This window comes from Panthera leo, chromosome E2 (assembly GCF_018350215.1).
Source record: "Panthera leo isolate Ple1 chromosome E2, P.leo_Ple1_pat1.1, whole genome shotgun sequence".
NCBI classification, from domain to species: Eukaryota; Metazoa; Chordata; class Mammalia; order Carnivora; family Felidae; genus Panthera; species Panthera leo.
The window spans coordinates 23,368,283-23,384,305 of record NC_056693.1 but is presented as its reverse complement, the minus strand read 5'-3'; the positions used below and the strand labels follow the sequence as shown (position 1 = coordinate 23,384,305).

At 40.5% G+C, this 16,023-nt stretch overlaps 1 pseudogene; it reads left to right on the top strand.

Annotated features, from left to right (window-relative positions):
• Positions 1–2,941: 2,941 nt before the first annotated feature.
• Positions 2,942–9,015, top strand: LOC122207729 (annotated as a pseudogene).
• Positions 9,016–16,023: the final 7,008 nt, after the last annotated feature.

The window sequence follows — 16,023 nt, the reverse complement described above, 5'->3', positions numbered from 1 at the left end:
CCAATGTCCTGATAAAGAAGCAGAACTGAGTAGTTGTGACAGAGGCCACATGGCCCACAAACCCTAAAATATTTCCTTCCTGGCCCTTTACAGAAATGGTGCTGACCCCAGCTTAGAGCAACTACAGTTTATGTCTTGCTCCCACTGCCCATCGCTGGAGGCAGCCATGGATCCTGCAAACCTCCTTCTCTGCCTTGGTTATAGTGGCATGTCCTATCTGGAGCTTTGCCAATTATGCTGGCAAAGGGAGAACAGACATGGCTTCTGCTCTGAAATAACAGGAGTTATCCACTCACAGTTCACTGGCCAAAGCCTAATATCCATGGAAAGGGAAGAATAATCCTCATTTTCCCCTTCCCATTCCCTCCACCCCAGGAGGGGAAGCAAATAATCATGAACAACAAGCTAATCCTCTCATCTAAGCCTTTCCCCTAGTAACAGATGTGAAGTTTGCTTTCCTCCCATGTGGGGAACACACACCCCTTGCCCAAGGGAGATGGCCTACCCCCTCAAGGCATCACTGGGAGGCCATCTCCTGGGGCTGTCTCTGTGGGCAGGAGCAGCCTCTCTTACCCCACATACAGCTGTGGAACAGGGATGGACCCATTGCACACTCCAGCTGCCCTACTGGGTGCACACCAATCCTGCTCCTCAAGAGGGCCCCTAGGGCCTTGCTTTCTGCAGCCCTTTGTTTCAGGTCCTTTCTGTTCTGCTGTTCTTGTCCATCTCTAAAAAAGGCAACAGAGAATATACTCTACTTGGGGGAAGTGTTTAGTTTTCTCAGCCTGCTTCCTGGCCAGAGGAGGCTTAAGGGTTAAGTTGCAAACAGCCTTGGCCTCTATTTGTTCTGGTCAGTGATTCTTTTGGTAGCAGAACTCTCTGGAAGATCTATTTATTTCTTATCTATTTGATTCCAGGCAGATCCAGGTAGCAATAGCCACACCCACAGTCCATTTTCCTGGCTTAAATGTGGGTACCCTGATCCCAAGAGACTCCTATGGGAGAGTTGTACCCCTAGCCTTTCATCCTTGAACCATATGGGGAGACTGAAGCACAGAGATGAAAAGTAAGTTTTCTCTGGCCTCATTCCTGAATTTGAACCCCGCTCTCTAGGTCTCCATAAACTGTCCACACTACCTATATTTACCACCTAAAATCTCAAGGCTTATCATTTTGTTCTATTTTAAATAATTCCAGTGTCTTACTAAGCCATTTTCACAGGCTCAAGGAAGCTGAGATGCCCCCTTTTAACCCAAAGCTTTTTTTCATAGCAATTCCCCTTCACTTTCCTCTGAAGGCTCAGAAGTCCTCCCCAAACTTTAATGACATTAATGTCACCTGGGGGTGAGAGTGTGCTTGTTAAAACACAAGTTCCCAAGCCCCATTCTCTCAGGATCTGATTTTGTGGGAGTGGAGTAGAGCTGGGAACCTGCATTTCAAGGAGGAAGTCCCTCCCCCACTCAATCCCTTGTCTCCCCCAGGGGATCCTGATGCAGATGGTAGGCTTGCCAAGCTTCCAGAAACATTGCCCTATTAGTTCTCTAATTCCCACCTGGTAGGGGATGAATAACATTCTGTGAGAAAGTAGCAACTTCTTCTGAAGTTGCTTGAGAGCATGTGAGAAGCACTTCATTAATTTTCATCCCAGTCCTTGGAGGTGGCATCATGATGGTTATAATTATCCCTCGATTACTGGGAGGGCTGAAGTGTTCTTAGAGAATGAACTTAGACACAGAAGCCAAATGACTGCCAAACTCACACAGCAGGCCAGCGAGGGGGTGAGGTTCTAAAGGAGCAGACCAAGGACAGAGGAGCAGGGCTCCACAGGGCTATAACTCAACCACTAAGTGTGAGAGACAAAGGAAAGGTCACACAGTGCTGCACCGAGTTTTATAAAATATTGGGTTAGTTGCTAATATTTTCGATTTAGGTACCTGCATACAGAGGTTCAAAATTAAAGAGATGCCTGGGTGGCTCAGTTTGTTAAGCATCTGACTCTTGATTTCAGCTCAGGTCATGATCTCGCAGTTCCTGAGATGGAGCCCCACATTGGTCTCTGCACTGACAGTGTGGAGCCTAATTGGGACTCTCAATCTCTCTGTCCCTTCCTCCCCCCACCTCCCCCACCTCAAAAAAAAAAAAAAGAGTTCAAAATTGGCATCTCAGGAAGACCCAACCGCTCTGGGAATGCACAGAGCTAACTGCAACCGTTTGCTCTGCAGGGTATGTAGTCTCCTGCTGCCAAAGGGCCACTTCACTCATCAGCTTTTCATGTGCTGGTCCTATAGGCAGTTGGATGGCTGCCCTGAACAGGTCAGTCACAGTTCCTGTCACAGGTCAGCCTCTGGGAGGAGGACTAGCAATCCTCCTTCCCATTTCAGTGGTCACAGACCTGACTTGCAAAGTCTGAGGAAATGTGAGCCATAAGAAAGCAGATGCCTCTCAGGAACAGGGAAAGTGCTAGTCACTTTCAAGGAGCCTGGTTTCATGCAACCTCATCACACCTGCAGCCAAGGAGGCAATGGTTCCAACATCATTCTGTCACAACCTTGGACTTTCCTAAAACCTGCCCCAACAACATCAGCCATCCTGAGGCCAAGGAAACACAGAAGAATGCATGGAAGCAAAATGAGTCTGCCTAGAGGAAAGTCTTGCTTATGTTTTTCTGGTGGCAAGAACATTTGAACAAAGACTTAAGAGAAAATTGACAGCGTTAGAATGAGTTTATCACTAACAAAGCTACCACAGGCTTTTTGGTGGTATTTGAAAATTAAGTTAACATTAATTTAACATTAAAACAAGGGATTTAATGGAGGCTGAGGAATAAATTAAGCCTTTGAATGAGGTATCCATTTTAATATGCAAAACAATGTAAAATAATTCCATTTAAGCAATTAGTTAAAAAACATTTTGCTTTTTCTGTCCCTTTCTGGTGTTCAAGATGTCAAAGTGAGGACATGGTGTGTGGTCCAGTGGGAAATTCCAAATTTCTCTGGGTCTTCTGGCAGGAGGCAATATCAACTATGCTGATAACACAGGAGACAAAAATCTGTGTGTCGTCTCTGTGAAGGGGGATCAAGGCGACTGAACAGACTTCCTGCTGCTGCTGTGGGGGACATGGTGATGGCCACAGTGAACAAAGGCAAACCAGAGTTGAGAAAGAAGTTACATCCAGCAGTGGTAATTCGACAACGAGATTCATACCGAAGAAAAGAAGGCATGTTTCTCTATTTGAGGATATCACAGGGATCATAGTAAACAACAAAGGTGAAATGAAAGCTTCTGCTATCACAGGACCAGCTACAAAGAAGTGTGCAGACTTGTGGGTCAGGATTGCTTCCAGTGCTGGCAGCATTGCACGATTCTTTGGTGTATTTGCTTTAAAAAAAAATTAAAAATTATTTGCTCCCCCCAAAATAATAAAAATAAAAATAAAAATCATTTTATCATAATCATACATTCACAAAAAAGTTATGAAGGAAGATCTAGGGACCACTATAGCAAGCACTCTCAATATGAGGAAACTAAAGAAGTAGTGGTCTTTAATTCAAAGTACACTGATAGGATGTATAGATAACTATCAGATTACTGAGCAATCTGATCTGTGACATCTATACCCCAGACAGCCTCTAGGAGTTACAAGAAAACAAAACCACACCCTACAAACCAGCTTAAGTCACAACCACCTCCCTCTTGTTGGCTGTAATTAACCATTCTTATACATTCATGTCATTTCTTAAGAAACCAGCCAGAATCCCAGAACGTCTACTATCCTGTCACAGCCTTCCTACTCATAACGGATTTTTATCTTTGATAGTATTAGCCCCAGAAGATAATCCAGAAACTCATTTTCAAAATGGTTTTTAAAAATTTCACTAACTGAAAGAATATTTTCCTTCAAGTATATTGAATTTATAGACACAGGACATACAATTACAGATTTCATTTGATAAACTACAGTCCCTGCTTTACCTGTTGGGGTGAGCACTGGGTGTTGTATGGAAACCAATTTGACAATAAATTTCATATTTAAAAAATAAAAATAAAAGAAAACATAAACAATTTGAACCAGGACATTTCTCCTTATCCATGCATCCATCCATCATCCATGCATCTCAGTATTTATTTATTAAGCACCTCCTACCTGGATGGATCACTATGAGTGCAACTGGAGATGCAAAGATGAATCCAACAGGCTTCTATGGAAGTTGGAAGTGCCATGAACATAAGAAACTGATGGCAAAATTACTAAGTACTGTCTCAGGACTCTTTGGTTATATGTGACATAACCTCCTTCAACTCAATCAAAAAAGGGAATTTATTGGCTCTTATAACTGAATAGCTTGGGATGGGTTTAAGGATAGATGGATCCAGGAGATTAAACATTATTGTCAGAAATCAGTCTGTATCTCTCTACTCTCCTTTCCTATGTTGGCTTTATTCTCAGATAGACTGTCTCTACATGATAGATTCCTATAGGTCAAGTTTACATTAGTCTTACTACAATCTCAAAAAAAAGTTTCTCTTATGCTTCTAGCAAATATCTCAGAATTTGCTTGTTCTAACTGGATCAACTTGAATTATGAAGCCATCCCTAATCTAATAGCCATTCAGGGAGATGGAATATTTCATTGCCCAGGACTGGTCCATGACTCACTCCAAGAGCCTGGGGAAAGAAGATCATGGCTCCATCCAAAAGTCATGGACTGAACTCTGAGGATGGGTAATGCCCTCAGAGAAAAGCAAGGTGCTATTATCACAGTGAGGAGAAAATAGGCAAAAAACAGTTGGTTCCTACAAATGTTCTAACAGAAATACAAGTCAGCATCCAAAGGGGGAGAGAATAGAAGTGTTGTAACAAGAATGCTGCTGAAGCTGAAGAGGAATCTGTGAGCCTCCTTGGTTTGAGTTTAGTTTCTTTGGATCCTCTGTTTTCCCATAAACCATTATATGTTCATCAAGAGTCATCTCTTTCAGTACCTACCACCATGCACCTCAGAATCTAGTTGCTTTATATCAACCTAAATATAATGCATTAGTAGTCATTCAATAAATGTTTATTGAGGATGGAGTTAAGGTGGCACAGAAGTAGGGGAACCAGGATTTCCTCATCCCTCAAACACAGCTGTATTGAGGGGATATCATTTGGAACTCCCAGGAAATCAATCTGTGTAGTGGCAGAAGGATCTCCACAGTTGGAGGGAGACAGCTTGGCAAGATTGAGATGTGTGTATGTGAATTTGGGGAAATAAAACAGCATAGGCACAGAGGAGAGGGAACCCTTTCTGTGGAGACACCAGGGAGAGAAAGAGAGAAGGGTTGTGAAAATGCAGCATTGATTAGAACAAGAGGAAAACCTTTCTGGACCACAGACAGGGGAATGAGAAGTATGGAGAGTGCCAGTTTCTTTTTTTTCAAACAGCCTTAGGAGCTGAAACTCCAAGGTTTCAAAGTGCATGACTTCCTCTGGAACAGAACTGGAAGCCATGGCACACACTCCTGAGGAGGAGGGAGCCAGCCCCGGTATGTATAGCCCAGTGTAGTGATCTCAGAGGCACACAGAGAGACAAAAGTCCCCTTCCTGGAGTACTTTGGGAAAAGGGTTTATTGCCTCCCCAAGGACAATAGACCTTGCAGGTACCAGCCAAAAGCCTTTTATCAGCAGAGTGGAGTGGCTCTACTCTGGAACAGGGGAGAGGAGCTACACGGAGCTGGGTCCTTTAAGATTTCTTGTTTTGAATCCCAGCTGATCACCTAGAAAGTGCAGGAGAACTGTAGAGCAGGACAAGTTGACCATCCTCTATTCTCTGAGGGCTACCTGAACAGTGTGGGTGGAGATGCCTGGTCCAAGGAGGAGAGATTGGAGCGTCACCATTTTCCCTTCCAACACCAACATGGTGGGACTTCAGAGAGCAGCACAGAGGCCCCCATGGAGGCAGGACCTGCTTACATCAAACTCCTCCCCTCCTTGCCTGCCAACTGCTTGCTTACTTGAGTGGGTCTGACTGACTCAACACAGCCAGTCTCTCTTCCAGACCAGCACAGCCACCAACAGACAACTGTTTCCTTTTTTGTTGTGGTTTTTGTTTTTTTTTTTTCTTTTTCTTTCCTCCCTCTTCTTTTTTTTCTTTTGGAATCAGGCTCAGAGTTTCTGATTTGTTTTTGGTCAATTCTTATTATATATATATATATATATATATATATATATATATATATATATATATATATATATTAAAATTATATACAATGTACATATAAAAGTTTAAGAACCATAGGATCCCATCAATAGATGCAGAAAAAGCATTTGACAAAATACAGCATCTTTTCTTGATAAAAACCCCCAAGAAATTCAGGATAGAAGAACATAACTTAACATCATAAAAGCCATATATAAAAGGCCCACAGATAATATCATCTTCAATGGGGAAATACTGAGAGCTTTCCCCCTAGTATCAGGAACACGACAGGGTTGTCCACTCTCATGACGTTATTCAACATAGTATTGGAAGTCCTAGTCTCAGCAATCAGACAACAAAGCAAAATAAAAGGCATCCAAATTGGCAAAGAAGAAGTCAAACTTTCACTCTTCACAGATGACATGATACTCTATGTAGAAAACCCAAAAGACTCCAGCAAAAGCCTTCTAGATCTGACCCATGAATTCAGCAGTTTCAGGATATAAAATCAATGTACAGAAATTGATTGCATTTCTATACACCAATAATGAAGCTACAGAAAGAGATATTAAGGAATTGATCCCATTTACAATTGCTCCAAAACCTATAAGATACCTAGGAATAAACCTAACCAGACAGGTAAAAGATATGTACACTAAAACCATAGAAAACTTATGAAAGAAATTGAAGATGACACAAAGAAATGGGAAAAATTGGATATTTGTTAAATATTGTTAAAATGTTAATACTACCCAAAGCAATTTGTTAAATACTGTTAAAATGTTAATACTACCCAAAGCAATTTACACATTCAATGTAATTCCTAGCAAAATAATACCAGCATTCTTCACAGAACTAGAACAAACAGTCCTAAAATGTGTATGGAACCACAAAAGACTCCACATAGCTAAAGTAATGTTGAAAAAGAAAACCAAAGCTGGAAGTACCACAGTTTCAGACTTTAACCTGTATTACAAAGCTGTAATCATCAAGACAGCATGGTATTGGCACAAAAACAGACACATAGATCAATAGAATAGAATAGAGAACCCAGAAATGGATCCACAATTATATAGCCAACTGATCTTCAACAAAGCAGGAAAAAGTATCCAATGGAAAAAAGACAGTCTCTTTAGCAAATGGTGCTGGAAAAACTGGACAACAACATGCAGAAAAATGAAACTGGACCACTTTCTTACCCCACACACAAAAATAAATTTAAAATGAATGAAAGACCTAAATGTGAGACAGGAAACGATCAAAATCCTACAGAAGAAAACAGGCAGCAACCTCTTTGACATAGGCCACAGCAACTTCTTATTCAACATGTCTCTGGAGGCAAGGGAAACAAAAGCAAAAATGAACTACTGGGAGCTCATCAAAATAAAAAGCTTCTGCACAATGAAGGAAACAATCAGCAAAGGTAAAAGGCAACTGACAGAATGTGAGGAGATATTTGTAAATGACATATCAGAGGTAAAGGGTTAGTATCCATATCTATAAAGAATTTATTAAACTCAACACCCAAAAAGCAAATAATACAGTGAAGAAATGAGCAGAATACATGAATAGACATTTTTCCAAAGAAGGTATCCAGATGGAAAACCGATGTTCAACATCACTCATCATCAGGAAAATATAGTATATGTGCTGCCGAAGCGAGCACAATCATCAGGAAAATATAAATCAACCTCACACCTGTCAGAATGACTAAAATTAACAATTCAGGAAACAGCAGATATTGGTGAGGATGTGGAGATAGGGGAAACCTTTTGCACTGTTGGTGAAAATGAAAACTGGTGGGTGCAACCACTCTGGAAAACAGTGTGGAATTTCCTCAAAAAATTAAAAATAGAGCTACCCTACATCCTAGCAATTGCACTACCAGGAATTTATCCAAAGGATACAGGAGTGCTCATCCATAGGGGCACATGTACCCCAGTATTCATAGCAATGCTATTGACAATAGTCAAGGTATGGAAAATATGTCCATCAACTGATGAATGGATTAAGAATATGTAATTGATATATACCCCAGAATCACCCCTGCTCCTATCTACTGATCTTAGGGGCAGAAGCATGACAAAAGCCAAAGGTTTCCCTCACTTTCTTAAGGTAGAATGTGGGCCTCTTGCTCACAGGGAGCCAAGAGACAGCCTGTAGAGTACTCCTTAGCCAAAACCCACACAAGGTTCTTCTGATTCCTGATGCAGCCACCTTGCTAATACATTCTGCTAGTCAGTCCATTCTCAACACTATCCAATTCTCACCCATAATGAAGAACTCTGTCCTTGCATGTATCCATTTTCACCACATTGCTTTATTATCAATCTAGGTTTTTTCTTGAGGTGCATATAAATTCAGTTTTCCAGAGTAATATCTTCTGCTTGCAAATGTCAAATCTGGTCCAGCCCTTTTGACTGTGAGATAGGTTGAGACACAGTGTCCCTGGAATTTTGGTTTCAGGACTACATGGACATCCAGAGCCCTAAGGCATTGGAAGAGATCTGGTTGAGAACTGTTTGTGTGGAGGCTGAGCCAGAGGTATTAGGAGGGAGGTAGACCATTTTCTGGGCAGAGGAGAAATGAAGTTAAACATATTTCTACATTGATCACATTCCCATTGGATGGAAATGGCAAACCAACTTTGGTCCCCTGTGTGGCCATTCCCTTCCCCTTACTGCACTTGTAGCTATATCTTTCTTCACCCTTTGGAGCCAAGAAGCTGGCACTCACTCAGCCAGCACAAAGGGATGGGCGGATGATTCCCACTCTGTTCTGCACTCAGTTACAGCTATCACCATCTGATATCCCAAAGGAGAAGCCCTCGGATCCCTAAGCTTGGTGGTAGGCTTTCTCTGGAATGTGGGTGGGGTGGGTAGGAGCCAGCTTGACTCAATAGCCTGTATAAATTCAGTGACTTCATCCTGCAAAGCAGACAGTTCACACAGGAGCAGTAGGCTCAGGAACTGATCATCAAGGAAAGAGCCCTTTAGAGGAAGATGGCACCAATGCCCATTCTCACACTTTGGATCAACAGCTGGGCTCAACTCACAGTGCAGCACAGTCACTGTTCACTCCACTCCCTGATGGGAAAAGCAAGAAAGCAGACAAAGCTCCAGGGCTCTCCAGTCCTTCTGAAAGAAGAAGACAGGCCTGTTGCTGATAGGGCTCCCACATAGAGACTGTTAGAGGGATTTTTTCCCTAAGCCCTCAGATGTTTCTTCTTTTTCACACAGCCAGGTTGTTAGGAGATTGTGCTGGGCACTGCCTTCTCCACATAATTCCCTTCCAATGTCTGAAGGACTCTTTCTTTCCATATACACCTTTACACTTCTTTGCACCTTTTTTTTTTTTTTTTTTAGAAATAAGTCCTTCCCTGAATCCATTCAGAGAGTGTCTCAGAGACACATCCTCTGCCTTCAACCTGGGAGTCGTGTCCAGACCTTGTGACTGTGGGAGAGGTTTTGCCACAGGGCCCACTATTAACTAATTAATTTGGTTTTAGAACTATGTGGATATCCAGAGGCTCAGGGCATTTGAACTTTCCCAGCAGAAGAAGTTGTGTGTAGGCTGGTCCAGGTCTTTGGGGAGAGAGTTGGCCTCCTCTCTGGGCTGAGGGTTAGACAATGGGATACTATTCAATACAATGAAATTATACAATGGGATACTCCTTGACAATGAAAAATAATGAAATCTTACCATTTGCAACAATGTGAATAAAACTGGAGGGTATTATGCTAAGCGAAATAAGTCAGTCAGAGAAAGACAGATATCATAAGATTTCACTCATATGTGGAATTTGAGAAACCCAACAGATGAACATGGGGGAGAGTAGGGAAAAATAAAAACAGAGAGGGAGGCAAATCATAAGAGACTCTTAAATATAGAGAACAATTTGGGGGGTGTTGGAGTGGGAGGTTATGGGGGGTGAGTTAAGTGGGTGATGGGCCTTAAGGAGGGCACTTTTCAGGATAAGTACTGAGTACATATGTAAGAGATGAATCACTGGGTTTTATTCCTGAAGGAAAGACTATACTGTATGTTAACTAACTTCAATATAAATAAAAATAGATGATAGATAGGTAAATAGATCGATCGATAGATAGATAGATATTGAGTCAATTTCTTGTACTGGGTACTCATCTATATTCCAGGATTAGAATCCTTTCCCTTATGGAATTTAGAGTCTACTCAGTTAATGTGGACAATAAATAGAAAAGTGTAGTACAATATGTAGGATGTAAGATGATGATAAGTGCTTGGAGAAAAACAGGGTAGGGGAGGAGGGAAAGACATGACTAAAATAGAGTGGACAGGAATAGCATCACAATCATATGGTAGGGATTTTTAAGAAAGTTGTGAAGAAGGTGATGAAGCAAAGGAAGTTAAAGGAAGAATATTCCAGGCATAGTGAACAGCCAGTGCAAAGGCCCTGAGGCAGCAGTGTGCCTAGGCTCTTTAAGAAGACCTGTGTGGCATAACAAGAGAGGAGAGAATAGTACATGAGATGAGAATGGTAGGGAAGAACATGTAGACATTGTATGGACTTCAGCTTTTACTCTGAATGGATGGGAAGCAAGTGGGTACCTTAAATAATGATCATTTTGCAGGAGTTTTTTTTTTTTTTTATGAAGTCCCAATAGTTTATTTTTGCTTTTGTTTCCCTTCCCTCAGAAGCTATATCTAGAAAAAAACTTGCCATGGCCAATGTCAAAGAGGTTACTGCCTGTGTTCTCTTCTAGGATATTTATAGTTTAGGTCTCCCATTTAGGTCTTTAATCCATTTTGAATTATTTTTGTGTATGGTGTGAGAAAATGGTCCCATTTCTTTCTTTTGCATGTTGCTGTCCTGTGTTCTCAACACAATTTATTGAAGAAACTGTCTTTTTTCATCATATATTCTTTCCTGCTTTGTCAAAGATTAATTGACCATATAGTTGTGAGTTCATTTCTGTGCTTTCTGTTCTGTTCCATTAATCTATGTGTCTATTACTGTGCCAGAACCATACTGTTTTGATTACTACAGCTTTGTGATGTAGTTTGAAATCTGGAATTAAAATAAAAACTAAAAAAAAAAAAATACAAAACAAAACAACACACACACACACGCACACACACACACACACACACACACACACAAAACCCTTCATGTTGCATGCTTTACAACCTAATATGGTTGTAATATGTACAATACAGATATTTTTAATACTCCAAAACAAAGTCTGGGAAACATAGTATTTTCTATACTTGAGTCAAATTGGGGGATTGTCCAGTTTAATAAAGACAAAGAAGTAAAAATAAATAAAAATAATCACTCTGGAGTAGACTACAGAGGTAAAGGGCCAAACAAGGAGGCCAGTTAGGAAACTTCTGCAGTAACCTAGGTTAGAAATGATGGGGTGACTAGGAAATTTTGGTTAGATTTTGAAGGTAAACTAACAAGATTTGCTGAAAGACTGCATTTTGGGTACTTTCCAAGAGGGTAGTCAAGGGTGACTCTGAGAATTTTGGCCTAAGGAAATGAAAGATTGGAGTTGCTACCAACCGATATGGAGAAGATTGTAGAATAGCCAGGTTGTGAGGGGGTGGAGGAAGATAGTTCTACTTTGGACATGTTGAGTTTGAGATGCCTAATTAGATGTCAGAATGAATAAGGAGAGTAGGTAGCTGGATATACAATTCTACAGTTCAGAGGAGATTTCTGAGATGGAAATGAGAGGACTGTTGGGAATTTGTCATTGTATAGATGATATTTAAAGTCATGATACAGTTACCAAGGGACAAAAGGTCAATAGAAAAGAAATTGTGTATAAAGACTTTACCTGGGGGCATTCTAATTTTAGCAATTAGGGAAACAGAGAAAATGGCAAAGGGATCTGGGAAGTAATGTAGAAGAAAAACTAGAAAAGTCTGGTTTTCCTGGAAGCCAAGCAAAAAAAGTGTTTTTGGAGAAAAACATCTTAAATATTGCAAATATTTGAAAAATATTCAAATATTACAAAGAGTCAAATTAAATAAAGACTGATCATTGGCAATTTTGGTTATCAATGTGTAGGTCACTTGCAGTTTTAGTGTAGCTATGCAAATAAAGAAAAGAAGAATTGGAAACAGAAAATATCAACCACTCTTAGAGTTTTGCTGTTACATTAGGTACTTAGGTGATCTGCTGGCTCACCAACTCGCCTTCCAAAAAAAAACCCTTTAATTTATTGTCTAATATTAAGGAATATTGACGTAGCAAAACTTTGTGTTTGAGTCAGCCTCTACAACACATTTTTAAGAAAAGATAAAAATCCCAAAGTATAGTTAAAATAATTGAGACCAAAGTATTTCCAATCAACCACAAATATGTTTTGTACAATGTTTACATGCAATTAATTAGAAGTTCCCTATGTTGCTTTTGATATTAATACAAAACTTACACATTCATTTATTTATTCTTTTTTTAAATTCTTTTCAATATTAAGATTTCCAGTTCCAGGAATGGTAGAATTTTCCCAGAAAACAATTATAAACTCTGGGGGAAAAATATAAAGCATAGTTACTTCAGGGAGCTGGGAAGAACCCAAAAGTTGACAGAACATGGGGCAATTTTTTCCTTGGAAATAAAAGTGCTGGAGAGAGTGAGAACCATAGTTATACAAGCTGGCCACTAAGGTACAAGCTGAAAGCTATGGTCATATTGACTTGAGAGGGAGTTTGAAACAGCCAAAATGGCTGGTAATTCAAGATGCAAATCCTTTAACCAGAGAAGCTATAGAGAAGAGGGAGTCCCATATCTGTCTAGAAACTTCCCTCCAGCTCTTGGTCCATCCCTAAACTGTCTATGAACGGTGGGAACTCCAAGAAACACAGTAAAAAGACTGATGCCCTATGTCAGCTCCTCTTCAGTGCATGGGAGACTAAATTTGAAGTATGTATCCTAGCCAGTTAGAAGGACTTGGTAAACATCTTAGGCATTCCATTGAAATACTATAATTATTCCTTAGAAGTTAAGATTCTTCCCAAAACTAAGTAGTGCTCCCTAGGTCCAGGGGTAAAGCAACACACCAGCTCTAATAAAACATAAAGCCTAGCTTCCAATAACTCTGGTTGTCCTGCCAGCAATTTAGCTGCCTGATATTGAAAAAGACTCAACACTCTTCAGAGGAACATAATAGAATTCAGAGTCTCTACAACATAAATTCACAATGAATGACCATAAGGACCTCAAATAGGGAAACTGGACTCTCTGCCCTAATCTTCCTCTTCTCTTTATGGAGGGCAGTACATGGAGCCCCTGGGAAATGTGATCTTCTTAGTAAAAGTAAATCTCTTGGGAAAATTTTCCACTACAAAGGAAGAGACACAGGACCAAGCTACAGACCCAATCTGTGGGCTCTAAGAATACTTCAGGAGGAAGTAATATCCAAGCTATAACTGGGATATTCAGCAGGCCTGAGCCAGGAGAAGGGAGAAACAGATCAAATGCTTGAAGTCAAGAAAGAACATGGGTGTAGCTGGAGCAAGGTGCCAGAGAAAGGAGAAGTATTAGTAAGAAACAAGAGGACCAACAGGCAGATTATGAAGGGACTTGTCCATTGTGTTAAGCAGGTTGGATTTTATTTGAGAGTAACGGGGTATGAACAAAAGTTTCAAGAAGAAGAACAATATCATCAAATTTTTAGTGTCAAAATATCCTTCTGGCTAATGCAATAAATCTATCTGGAGAAAATTTTGTTTGAAGTGTTCAGAGAACATCCACATTCCATAAGAAATTGCGTTTATTGGTCCAGAGCTCACCAGAAATGTTTAGGTTGGTATGGATTCTCCAGCCTACAAGAATCACTAGAACTTTAGAAGTAAATGAGATACACAGGGATCAATCAAGGAAATAAGAAGATCAAGGCAAAAACCTGAGAATCACCAGCATTCAGGCCTCATTGGTTAATGCATTAACTGATAGCACTGGCAAATAACATATTTATAGTACAGATGGGTCCTCCCTGCAATCTCTCTAAATTAATGAATCCTCCAACATCAAGTTCACCTAACTGATTTGTGTTTGTCTCTCAGTTTCAGACAATCTTCTGTAACAGCAGTTCTCGATCAGGGGACATTTAGCAATGTATGGAGACATTTTGGTTGTCACAATTTGGGGGGGATGCTACCTAAATCTAGTAGGTAGTGGCCACAGATATGTTAATCATCCTACAATGCACAAGACAGACTCACACAAAAAGATTTATCCAGCCCCAAATGTCATTAGTGTCAAGATTGAGAAACCCCGTTCTAGAAGCATACTGACCACCATTAGATCCACTGGTCTATGGACACTGGTCACTTCTGTATTTTCTTCCCAAGAATTTCTGTCGGGGGATATCAGTCTATAAGATGAATATCAAAGAACCCATGAGTTGACTGTTATCATCATATAACTGAATGAAACTAAAATCTGAGACTACTGACTTGTACAGATTTGAGGTGATACAGGAACTATAGCTTTTACCTGTTACTTGAATGTGGGAACACTATTCAAACAGTCTCAGAGGCAGTGGTGCATGATTTCCATAATGCCATAAATATAAAGCAATTAAGTTATGTAAGAAGTGAACAAGTACTGTCAGACTAAGAGGTGCTTAATATTTCATGAATATAATGGTCTTCCAGGTCTTGGAGAAAATGGTCAATCAGTGCTATTGATTGCTGATTTTGTTTCTGTTAATGGGATAAGTGGGGATCATGTGATCAAAGGCTTAAAGAGGTGCTGAGGGTCTCATTTTCTGACTACATTGATGCAGTGCTGTGCTGTACAAAGGAGAGAGGTAAGATGTGAGATTTGCCTGGTGATGAGCGAGCCCCTGCTCTGACCAGAAACCAGGGCTGGGCACTGGGACCCAGATGGAGCAAAGGACCTTGTTTGATCCAAAGTTTCATTTAGCCTGGTGTTATGATCAGGATGGGCACATGTAGCAAAATGGTGAGACAATGGACTCCATATTTATGAGTCTCTTCTGCTTTGTCCCCCTCCCTGTTTTTACATTATTTTTGTTTCACTATATGCTACCTAATTTGGATGTAAATTTTAAAAAATAAAAAATAAAATTAAAAAAATGGTGAGACAATGTAGCAAAACTCTATTTGGACAGAGAAAAAAAGAGCCTCCCAAGAGAGGAGAAAGAAATAGTGAGAGATTGGAATGATATTTCCAGGTAAAATCTGAGAACCATTAATTTTGCCCTTGGTTGTGTACAGGGATGATGTACTCAGGTAAAGGTGACTACTACCAGACAGCCTTCCCACCAGCCCATTCAGGCTCATACCTAAAAGCTGTGGCACCTCCAGAAGAGCTATTTCACTAAAAGTTCTGCTAACTGGCTGAGGAAAGGAGAGACAGGGCTTTGGTACACTGGGAGCACGTGACACACATTTGGCCCACTTTGCCAAGAACACCATGGCACCTCTCAGTTGATACCAAGCCCCTTTCAGGCTCCTCAAACATCTGTCCTCTCTCTCTGAGTTGACTCAAGGTATCAAATGGGAACACCTTCAACTCTCCTGTACCAAACTCAGAAATTCACCTGGTTTCCTTCTACACACCTCTTATCAAGAAAGAAGGACTCCTCTTCTATATGAGGCAGATTCCTGAAGCATTGTTCTAGAATCCAGGCATCTGATCCCCCCTTAGAGATCACACTGTACCAATTGCCCTTTCTGCTAGCTCCACCCTGGCAGCCTTTGAGCATGCTGAATTCTCAGTCAGATTTACTTTGAAAAGAAGGAAGAGGACTCTTTCAAACCACTATATTCTCCAATTAATACCCTTTAAACTTTCCTTTCTGGCCATGTTGACTTTAACATAATT